The following is an 11,422-nucleotide window of genomic DNA, read 5'->3' as shown; positions in this document are numbered from 1 at the left end:
ACTAGGGGCCCAGGAGGAAGAGGCTGGATGGCTAATCCTGCCAGACGGAAAGCCTATAGTGCCAGAAGCCCTGGGGCGGACCATCGCTTCCCAGACCCACCAGAGCACCCACCTTGGGGGAACGAAGCTATCAGAACTACTGGGAAGAGAATTTTACATCCCAGGGCTCCAGAAAATATCCCAAGATGTGGCTAGGAGGTGCCAAGTGTGTGCCTGGGTAAACCAAGGGCCTCCTGTTGTGGCCGCGCCGGGTCAGCGATTCCGAGGACAGAACCCTGGAGAACACTGGGAAGTGGACTTCACCGAGATACCAGGAGGACAAGGAGGGTATAAATACTTGCTGGTTTTCATTGATACCTTCTCTGGCTGGCCTGAGGCATACCCAACCAAGGCAGAGACAGCACAGGTAGTAGTTAGAAAACTCCTCACTGAAATTGTCCCCCTGTTTGGCCTGCCACTATACATGGGGTCCGATAATGGCCCAGCATTCATCGCCAAAGTTACACAATCCATAGTTAAGGCCCTAAGGGTTACCTGGAAATTGCATTGTGTCTATAGGCCACAGAGTTCTGGACAGGTAGAGAGGATGAATCGGACCTTAAAGGAAACATTAACTAAGTTAAAATTAGAGACTGGCAAAAACTGGGTAAGTCTCCTTCCTTTTGCTCTCCTCAGAGCTAGGTGCACTCCATACATAAAGGGACTCACCCCTTTTGAAATTATGTTTGGCAGGCCACCACCTCTTCTTCCCCGCCTAAGGGAGAAGAGCTTGCCCGACTGTCTACCCAAAATTTGCTTAAGTCCTTACAGGCTTTGCAGAGCAGCGCCTCATCGGCACGACAGGTGGTGAGAGCCATACGGGAGGAGGACGTGCTGAGATCCAGTCCAACACAGCCTGCCTTTTCTCCGGGAGATCTTGTTTGGGTGAAGCGTCACGACCCTGGCAGCCTGGAACCTAGATGGGATGGACCCTACCAGGTGGTGCTGAGCACCCCAACCGCCATCAAAGTCGCAGGAAAGAGGCACTGGATCCATCGTATGCAGGTTAAGAAAACGAACGACAGCGTCGAGGGATGGCGGGTCCAGAAGACCGGAGACCCGTTGAAGGTCAGACTCACTCGGTGTTCTTCCTAACTCTCCTCATCTGCCTGCAGCCGGGACTGGGAAATCCCCATTCGGCCAGAAATTACTCTTGGGAGGTCACACGTACTATTGATGGGACTGTTATAGGCTCTGTTGTTGGAATAGGGACGCCTGTCATCCCGACAGATCTCTGTAAACTGTTTGGAGAAAACTGGGCAAATTCCAGTAGCAAAACTGCATCGACTGGGTATGGCTCGGGGGGCCATCCCCGGGTCACCAAAGCCAGGGGTTACGGGTGCAGAGACCTAGCCCTAGAGCAAGAATTGTGGCACACTCGACATTATGTCTGCCCCCGGGAAGGGGGTAGTAACTGTGGAGGAGAGGGTGACTTCTATTGTGCCTCTTGGGGTTGTGAGACCCTAGCTCCATGGAAAAAACCTCCCACCGACAAGCTCCTCCGTCTGAACAGAGAGGTTCGACCTGGGGCCCCGAAGAAGAACTGCATGATCAGAAATTGTAACCCCGTCCTCCTCATGCCTCTTGCCTGGTGGACTGACCAATGGGAAGGGGGAAAGACGTGGGGACTAAGACTCTATGTAAGCGGCTGAGACCCTGGCCAGCTCTTCACCATTCAACGCCGGACTCTTTCCCGGTGGTTCAACCCGATTGGCCCCTTGCGTCCCCTAAACAAGCCAGAGAGGCCGAGCCAGCCACAGCACCCAGCCCCAGCTAAACTTCCTGGTTCCCCTGGGTCACAAAGCTCTGGGAGCCCCAGCCCTACTCCACCTGCAGCCACGACCTCACCAGCCCTTGGGGACCTACAACAGCTTTTGGATACAGGCGCAGGAAAACCAAACCGGAAGCTGCTGGGAACCTTGGACTTAATGTTTTCTTTCCTAAATCGCACCTCCCCAAACCTGACCGTGGATTGCTGGCTGTGCCTCAACCCTGAACCCCCTTATTATGTTGGGATAGGGGCAGGGGCCCAGCTTGGGAAGGACGCTTCTGCCATCAGAAACCTTTCGGCAGAAAGTCTGCCAGATGGACTGTGTATGTGGGGACACAAACACCAAGGACTTACTCTTGGGGACATCTTAAACCCTGGGACTTGTGTGTACCCTATGAACTACCCTCTTAGCAGTTCCACCTATACAGATCTATGTAATTCATCTATCATACTTCCAAAGAATTATACAGGAGAGACCCCCACCTACTTAGTAGCTCCGGAGGGGACTTGGTGGGCATGTACAACTGGTATAACCCCTTGCATCTTCTCTCCAGTCCTCCAGAATCCGATGGACCCTGGACTATGCATTCTAACTCATATCCTCCCACAGGTATATTACTATTCGGGAGAAGGGGGCCGAGAACATTTAAACCTCGAACCCAGAAGGGTTATAAGGGCCCCCATCCTAGTCCCCCTCCTTATGGGAATAGGACTAGCAGGGTCCACGGCTGTCGGAACAGCCGCCCTAGCAACCGGCCACCAGAATTATAAAGAGTTAAGTAGGCAGATAGATCAAGATTTAAGCTCTCTCGAAAAATCTGTTAGCCAACTGGAGGACTCCCTTGGTTCACTCGCAGAGGTAGTATTACAAAACAGACGAGGCATAGATCTGCTTTTCCTGAAGCAGGGAGGCCTCTGTCTGGCTTTAGGGGAGTCTTGCTGTTTCTACACCAACCATTCAGGGGTGATCAGGGAAAGCCTTAGCCAGCTGTGAAAACGGCTGGCTGACCGAGAAGAGGCTAGAAGGGCTGAAGGCAATTGGTATGAGAATTTATTTTCCTGGTCCCCCTGGCTAACTACCCTGCTCTCCTCCTTGGCAGGACCAGTCGTTCTGCTCCTCCTAGGGCTCATATTTGGCCCCTGCATTGCCAGATGCCTCCTCAATTTCATACAAAATCAAATACAGGCTGTAAAGTTAATGGTTTTATACACCCAATACTCCAGAATCTTAGAGGAGGACGCTGAATCAAAGATTTGATTCCCAATAAGACCAGTAGGGAATGTACTGGGCTGCATATCGGGGCGCGCTGTTCTGTCTGTTCCTGGAACAGACAGATAGGAAGGTACTGACATCAGGTCAGGCCTTGAGATATGGTCTCATGGTCCCTCCTCAATATATACTGTGCTCTCTGTTCCCGGAAAACATAGATAGGAAGGTGATAATGCTATACTGTGTCGGGAACAAATTGCGTAAGCATGGCTTTGTAACTTTGTAGTTTTTGCAAATAAATTGCTATAACTCTTGCAGTCAGGGGCTGCAGTTCTAAGCAAAGGCTGAACTGCAGACAGCTGGCCAGCTTAATAAAGGTTCCTAAATTTAAATTCTGAGTCGGTGGTCTATCTCGCTGAGTCAACCCATAACATTAGGGGTTCCAGAAGGACAAGAAGAGCAGCAAGAAGCTATTTGAAGAAATAATGACAGAAAACTTCCCTGATATGGGGGAGAAAAAGTCACACAAGCACAGGGAGTCCCAAACAAGATGAACCAAAAAGACCCACATGAAGATATGCCATAATTACAATGGCAAATGTTAATGACAAAGAGAGAATCTTAAAGGCTGCAAGAGAGACAGAGTTACCTACAAAGGATATCCCATCAGATTATCAAATTATTTCTCAACAGAAACACATCAGGCCAGAAGGGAATGGAATGAAGTATACAAAGTGATGCAAAGCAAGGGATTGAATACAAGAATACTCTATCCAGAAAGGCTATCATTTAAAATTGAAGGGAAATAAGGAGCTTTGCAGACAAAAAATGGCTAAGGGAGTTTATCACTACCAAGCCAGCAATGAAAGAAATGCTAAAGGGACTGGCGTAAAGAGAAGAAACAGAAAGGGATGAAGGAACACAGGCATAAAGAATAGAAATGGCTATAAACAAGTACCTAACCTATCTAATAAAAGAGAAACATGGTAATTAGCCATACCTCCGCTAGCCTTCCCATTAGCTAATCAGGGAGATATGCAAATTAACTGCCAGCCAAGATGGCGGCCAGCAGCCAGGCAGCTTGAAGCGAACATGAGGCTTGCTTGCTTCAGTGACAGAGGAAGCCAACGTTCCCCGCCTGCCGCTGCCGGCCTCTGACCTTGCAGTTTGAAACATTGTTACAAATATAGAAGCTAATCAAAACCCCAGAAACCTGCTTTCAGCCAGCCCCAACCCCCTGATCCGCCCTGCTCTGTGTGTGACAGGGGGCAGTGCCCCAACTCCCCTATCGGCCCTACTCTGTGAGTGACAGGGGGGAGCTCCTCAACCCCCTGATCGGCCCTGCTCTGTGCATGACAGGGGAGAACTCCCCAACCCCCTGATCGACCCTGCTCTGTGTGTGACAGGGTACGGAGCCCCAACCCCCCTGATGGGCCCTGCTCTGTGAGTGACAGGGGGCAGCGCCCCAACCCCCTGATTGGCCCTGCTCTGTGTGTGACAGGGGGTGGCGCCGCAACCTCCCCATCGACCCTGCCTTGAGTGTGACAGGGGGTGGTGCCCCAAACCCCCAATCGGCCCTACCCTGAGCGTGACTGAGGGTGGCATCGCAACCTCCCGATCCGCCCTGCTCTGTGCATGACAGGGGGCGGCGCCCCAACTCCCCAATCAGCCCTGCTCTGAGCCTGACCAGGGGCTGCACCTAGGGATTGGGCCTACCCTCTGTCACCCAGGAGCGGACCTAAGCCAGCAGGTCGTTATCTCCTGAGGAGTCCCAGACTGTGAGAGGGCACAGGCTGGGCTGAGGGACCCCCCCCCTCCCTGCCGAGTGCACAAATTTTTGTGTACCGGGCCTCTAGTCTTATATAATAAAAGCCCAGCGACCATAACGGCGTAACAACCAGAATGACCAGAGACCAGAACCACCATGGCCCCTGTCTGAGCTGGCCCTGCCCCTCAGCAAATAGTTATGGGCAACCAGGCAGGCAGACGAGCGGTTAGGGGTGATCAGGTAGGCAGGCAGAGCCCTGAGATTGGTCGCCTCAAAGAGGGAGACCCAGCAGGAGGAATGCTGGGCAGCTGCGATGGGAGGCACTGGCGGTGGTGGACGCTGCAGGGCAGAGCTGGCACCAATGCAGCTCCTAAGCGGGCATGGTGTCTGCAGCCTGGCCCAGGCCCCAGGGTCGCAGTCTTTCCCTGCAGCTTCTTCAGGGCTGGACTGCCACGCCTCCTGCTATAATACCTGGGCAGATCCTGGACCCTTCCATGACTGCAGGCTCTCTGTCAGAACTCGGCCCCCTGACTGGACTCACAAGCTCAGCCCTGACTGCAGAGGAGCTGAAATATGCTGACATCTACAACATTGGGTCCATGATCGCCCCTTGCACTTCCTGGAGGTGAAACTGGACAAGAGGCCTCAACCTGTGAAAAGTGAGCTAGATGAGGAAGCGTAGTGGAGGAAAGGTGCTGGGAAAAGAACAAAGTGGTGGCAGCCCCTGCAGGAACAAGAAGAAGGAGCAGAAGGAGTTTCTGCAGCAGGAATCTGAGTGGCTGGAGCTCATGAATGCGGAGCTGAAAACCCAGATGGAGGAGCTGAAGCAGGAGCAGCAGCAGCTCATCCTGATGCTCAACCAGCATCACCGCACCTGCATCGTCAGGCCCAGCAGCATTAAGGCCCCCAACTCAGAAGGCAAACCACTCCTGGAGCAGCTGGAGAAGAAGTGACCATGGGCTGGGAGAAGGAAGAGGTGGAGGAGGAGATGAGCAGAGGGAGGAGGAGGGTCTCAGAGGGCTCTTCCTTGCTGCATTAAAAACTCTTCAATGAGGCTCAGCACAGCCAGCATCGGCTGGGCTTTTTTGTGAAACTCAGATCAGTCACACCAGGGGAAGAAATCCAGGCTGATGAAACCCAGGACCAAGCGCTAAGACCAAAGTAGTCCTGAGGGGGGCTGTTCTGCCTGGGGCCAGGCATGCAGGAGGCAGGACAGAGGCTCTGGGCCAGAGAGACGCCCAACCAGGCAGCTGTGGGCACTTCTCCAGCATCTCTGCCGGGGCACACCGAAAGGACCTCCGAGCAGCCAGGAAAAGCCATGAGTTGCCACAAAAATTAGGCTGAGTATGGAACTCAGAGTGAAACTGCAATCTGCCTGCCCCCAGCCCTGACCCTGATCCTTACACTGATCCTGATGCAAAGCTGGAGAAGGGCACAATGCCAGGCCCTGCTGTACCCACCCACTGTGGTCCAGCTCAGTCCTGCCCAGAGTGGCAGCCAGGGCACACCCTCGCTGGCCCTGCTGGAGATGCTGTGGGCATGAGGCACGGGCACCCTTCCAAAGCACATACTCACTGAATGTTTACAGACTGGCTGTCCTGGCAGGGCTTTCAACTGCACATGTTTTTAAAAAATATTTTTTACAAAAAAATTTTATACAAGCAATATATAAATGGATTTCTATAATCACTCAATGTGATACTGTATAAATATGCTATGGTTTGTTTGTTACAGACAGATATTCAGCAGTTATTGCCATTTCATGTAACTTCTAAGTACTGTAGTCTCTGGGTGTTGGGGGTGGCAGGGGCAGGGTGTGATGCATTTCCATCTTGGTAAACCCTTAATAGTACTCAGTTCTGTATTGCTCTGTAAACATTATTCTTACTTAAAAAAAGAAAGAAAGAGGGAGGCCCAGGTCACTGGCCGGCAATGTTGTTGCAGGTGTGCAGGTGGCCAGTGATCATTCTGCAGAGGAGGCCCAGGCCAGCCAAGCCATCGCACTCCACACCTGACACCTGCAGAGGGAGGCAACCAGTGGCAGGGGAAACGGGGGAGCAGCGCTGCACAGATGTCAAGAAGTGGCAGCAGCAGGGGTGGGGCAGCTGCCTACAGCCAGGGGAAGGAAAGCCCTGATAGGCCCTGATCTCAGGCCAGACCTAGGGACACTACCTGAGGGGGTCCCAGATTGTGAGAGGGTACAGGCTGAGGGACCCCCACACCTCTGAGTTCACGAATTTTCATGCACCGAGCCTCTAGTCAATAATAACATTAAATGTAAATGGACTAAATGCTCCAATCAAAAGACATTGAGTGACTGAATGGATAAGAAAACATGACCCATATATCTGCTGTGTACAAGAGACCCACCTCAGAACAAGGGATTCACACAAACTGAAAGTGAAGAAATGGAAAAATATCTTTCAGGCAAGTGGAAATGAAAAAAAAGCTGGAGTAACAATACTTATATCTGACAAAATAGACCTCAAAGTGAAGGCCATAATAAGAGACAAGGAAGGCCACTTCATAATTCTAAAGGTACCGATACAACAAGAGGATATAACTCTGGTAAACATATATTCACCCAATGCAGGAGCACCCAAATACATAAAAGAAATGGAAGATATCAGGGGAGAGATTGATTGCAATACAATCATAGTAGGAGACTTTAATGCCCCTTTAACATCACTAGACAAATTCTCTAGATAAAAAATCAGCAAAGAAACAGCAATCCTAAACGACTCACTAGATCAGATGGACTTAATCAACAATTTCAGAACATTCCAACACAAAGCTAAAGAATATATATTCTTCTCAAGAGCACATGGGGCATTTGCAAAGATAGACCACATATTAGGACACAGGAAAAGTCTCTCCAAATTCAAGAAGATTGAAATGATATCAAGCATATTTTCAGATCACAATGGCACAATATTAAAAATAAACTACAATTAAAAATTCACAAAAATTCAAATACTTGGAGGCTAAATAGGATGCTATTAAACAATGATTGGGTTACCAAAGCATTTAAAGAAGAAATAAATAACACCTTGGAAAAAAATTACAATGAAAACAAAACAACCCATAATCTATGGAAAACAGTGAAAGCAGTCCCGAGAGGGAAGTTCATAGAATTACAGGCCTACCTCAAAAAAACGAGAAAAGCTGGTAATAAACCATCTAACTCTACAACTTGAAGTATTAGAAAGATAGCAATAAGAAAAGCCCAGAGTGAGTGGAATGAAAGAAATAGTAAAAATTAGAGCAAAAAAAATAGAGACAAAAGAAAAATACAAAAGTCAATGAAACCAAATGCTGGTTCTTTGAAAGGATAAACAAGATTGATGAACCTTTAGCCAGGCTCACCAAGAAGCAAAGAGAGAGGACCCAAATAAACAAAATCAGAAATGAAAAAAGCAAAATAACAACAGACCCTTCAGAAATACAAAGAATCATAAAATAATAATATGAGCAACTCTATTCCAACAAACTGTTCAACCTAGAAGAAATGGACATATTCCTAGAAAAATACAACCTTCCAAAACTCAATCAGGAAGAATAAAAAAATCTGAATAGGCTGATAACTATGAAGGAAATTGAAGTAGTAATAAAAAAAACTCCCACCAAACAAAAGCCCAGGGCCAGATGGCTTTACAGGGGAGTTTTACCAAACATTCAAAGAAGAACTAATACCTTTACTCCTCAAACTATTTCAGAAAGAACAAGAGGATGGAACACTTCCTAACTCTTTTTATGAGGCCAGCATTATCCTAATACCAAAACCAGGATTAAGACGCTACAAAGAAAGAGAATTATAGGCCAATATCCCTGATGAACATAGATGTTAAAATCATCAACACAATATTAGCAAATCGCATCAAGCAATATATTAAAAAGATCATACATCATGGTCAAGTGGAATTTATTACAGGGATGCAAGGCTGGTACAATATTCACAAATCAATAAACGTGACACATCACATAAATGGATTGCAAAACAAAAATCACATACTGATATCAATTGATACAGAAAAAACATTTCACGAAATCCAATACCCTTTTTAAAATAAAAACTCTCAGCAAAGTGAGAATAGAGGGAACATACCTCAACATAATAAAAGCCATATATGAAAAACCTACAGCCAACATCATACTCAATAGGCAAAAACTAAAATCATTTCCCCTAAGAACAGGAACAAGACAGGGATACCACTTCCACCACTCCTGTTCGACATAGTACTGGAAGTGCTAGCCATAGCGATCAGAAAGGAAAAAGAAATAAAAGGCATCCAAATTGGAAAAGAAGTAAAACTGTCATTATTCGTAGATGACATGATATTGTACATAGAAAATCCCAAAGATTCCATTAAAAAACTACTAGACTTAATAAATGAATTCAGCAATGTAGCAAGATACAAAATTAAACACCCAGAAAACTATGGGTTTTTTTAATACACCAATAATGAACTCACAAAAAAAAGAAACTAAAAAAAAACACAATCCTAAATACCATTGCAACAAAAAAATTAAGATACCTAGGAATAAATTTAACTAAGGAGGTAAAAGACCTGTACTCAGAAAACTGCAGGAAATTGAAAAAAGAAATAGAGGAAGACAAACAAATGGAAGAATATACCGTGTTCATGGATTGGTAAAATCATCATCATTAAAATGTCCATACTACCCAAAGCAATCTATGGATTCAATGCAACACCCATTAAAATATCAATAGCATACTTCAAAGACCTAGAACAAACTCTCCAAAAATTCATCTGAAACAAAAGAAGACCCCGAATAGCTGCAGCAATCTTGAGAAAGAAGAACAAAGTTGGAGGGATCACAATACCAGATATCAAGCTATATTACCAAGCCACAGTTCTCAAAACTGTCTAGTACTGGCACAAGAACAGATATATAGACCAATGGAACAGAACAGAGAACCCAGAAATTGACCCAAGTCATTATGCTCAATAAATATTTCACAAAGGAGGCAAGAACATATAATGGAGTCAAGACAGTCTCGTCAATAAATGGTGTTGGGAAAATTGGAAAGATATGTACAAAAATATGAAACTAGACCACCAATTTACACTACATAAAAATAAACTCAAAATGGATAAAGGACTTAAACATAGGATGGAAAACAATAAAAATCTTAGAAGAAGCCATAGGCAGTAAAATATCAGACATTTGTCGTAGCAAAATCTTTACTGGTACAGCTCCTAGGGCAATGGAAACTAAAGTGAAAATAAACAAATGGCACTACATCAAAATAAAAAGCTTCTGCACAGCAAAAGAAACATCAACAAAACAACAAGAGCACCCACTGCATGGGAGAACATATTTGCCAATATTACATCTGATAAAGGTTTAATCTAAAAATTTACAGGGAACTCATACAACTTCACAAAAGGAAGATCAACAATCCAATAAAAAAATGGACAACAGACCTAAATAGACACTTTTTTTTTTCAAAGAGGACATACAGAAGGCCAAGAGACATATGAAAACATGCTCAAAGTCACTAATCATCTGAGAGATGCAAATCAAAACAACAATGAGGTACCATCTCACACTTGCAGAATAGCTGTCATCAACAAATCAACAAATGACAAGTGCTGGAGAGGATGTGGAGAAAAAGGAACCCTCGTGCACTGCTGGTGGGAATGCAGACTGGTGCAGCCACTGTGGAAAACAGTATGGAGTTTCCTCAAAAAATTAAAAATGGAACTCCCATTTGACCCAGTAATCCCACTTCTAGGAATATATCCCAAGAAAACAGAAACACCAAGCAAAAAGGATATATGCACCCCTCTGTTCATAGCAGCATAGTTTACAATAGCTAAGATTTGGATACAGCTTAACTGCCATCAGCAGATGAGTGGATTAAAAAACTGTGGTACATCTACACAATGGAATACTATGCTGCTATAAAAAAGAAGGAATTCTTACCATTGCGACTGCATGGATGGAACTGGAGAGCATTATGCTTAGCAAAATAAGCCTGTCAGAGAAAGATAAATATCACATGATCTCACTCATTTGTGGAATATAATGAACAACATAAATGGATGAACAAAAATAGAACCAGTGTCATAGAAGATCAAACAGAGTGTCCAACCTATGAGGGAAGGTGTGGGGTGTGGGGGTAAGAGATCAACCAAAGGACTTGTATACCTGCATATGAGCATAACCAATGGACACAGACTGGAGGGGGAGGGGGAGAGGGCGTGTGATGGGGGGTGCGTGATGCCAGGAGAGGTCAACAGGGGGGTGGGGGTGGAGGGAAGGAGACTTATATAATACTGTAAACAATAAAGGATTTTTTAAAAAAGGGTGTTGGATTTTGTCGAATGCTTTTTCTGTATCAATTAATATCAGTATATGATTTTTGTCTTGCAATCTATTTATGTGCTGTATCATATTTATTGATTTGCGAATATTGTACCAGCCTTGCATCCTCAGAATAAGTCCCACTTGGTCATGATGTATGATCTTTTTAATGTATTGCTGGATCTGATTTGCTAAAATTTTGTTGAGGATTTTAGGGTCTATCTTCGTCAGGGATATTGGCTTGTCTCTTTCTTTGTCGTGTCTTTATCTGGTTTGGGAATTTGGGTGATGCAGACCTCAT

At 46.0% G+C, this 11,422-nt stretch overlaps 1 pseudogene; it reads left to right on the top strand.

Annotated features, from left to right (window-relative positions):
- The first annotated feature begins 5,168 nt into the window (after positions 1–5,168).
- Positions 5,169–5,767, top strand: LOC102431745 (annotated as a pseudogene).
- The last annotated feature ends 5,655 nt before the right edge of the window (positions 5,768–11,422 follow it).

The sequence above is a fragment of the Myotis lucifugus genome, unplaced genomic scaffold (genome assembly GCF_000147115.1).
Source record: "Myotis lucifugus unplaced genomic scaffold, Myoluc2.0 scaffold_19, whole genome shotgun sequence".
Taxonomy (NCBI): domain Eukaryota; kingdom Metazoa; phylum Chordata; class Mammalia; order Chiroptera; family Vespertilionidae; genus Myotis; species Myotis lucifugus.
This window is presented reverse-complemented; position numbering and strand designations above follow the sequence as displayed.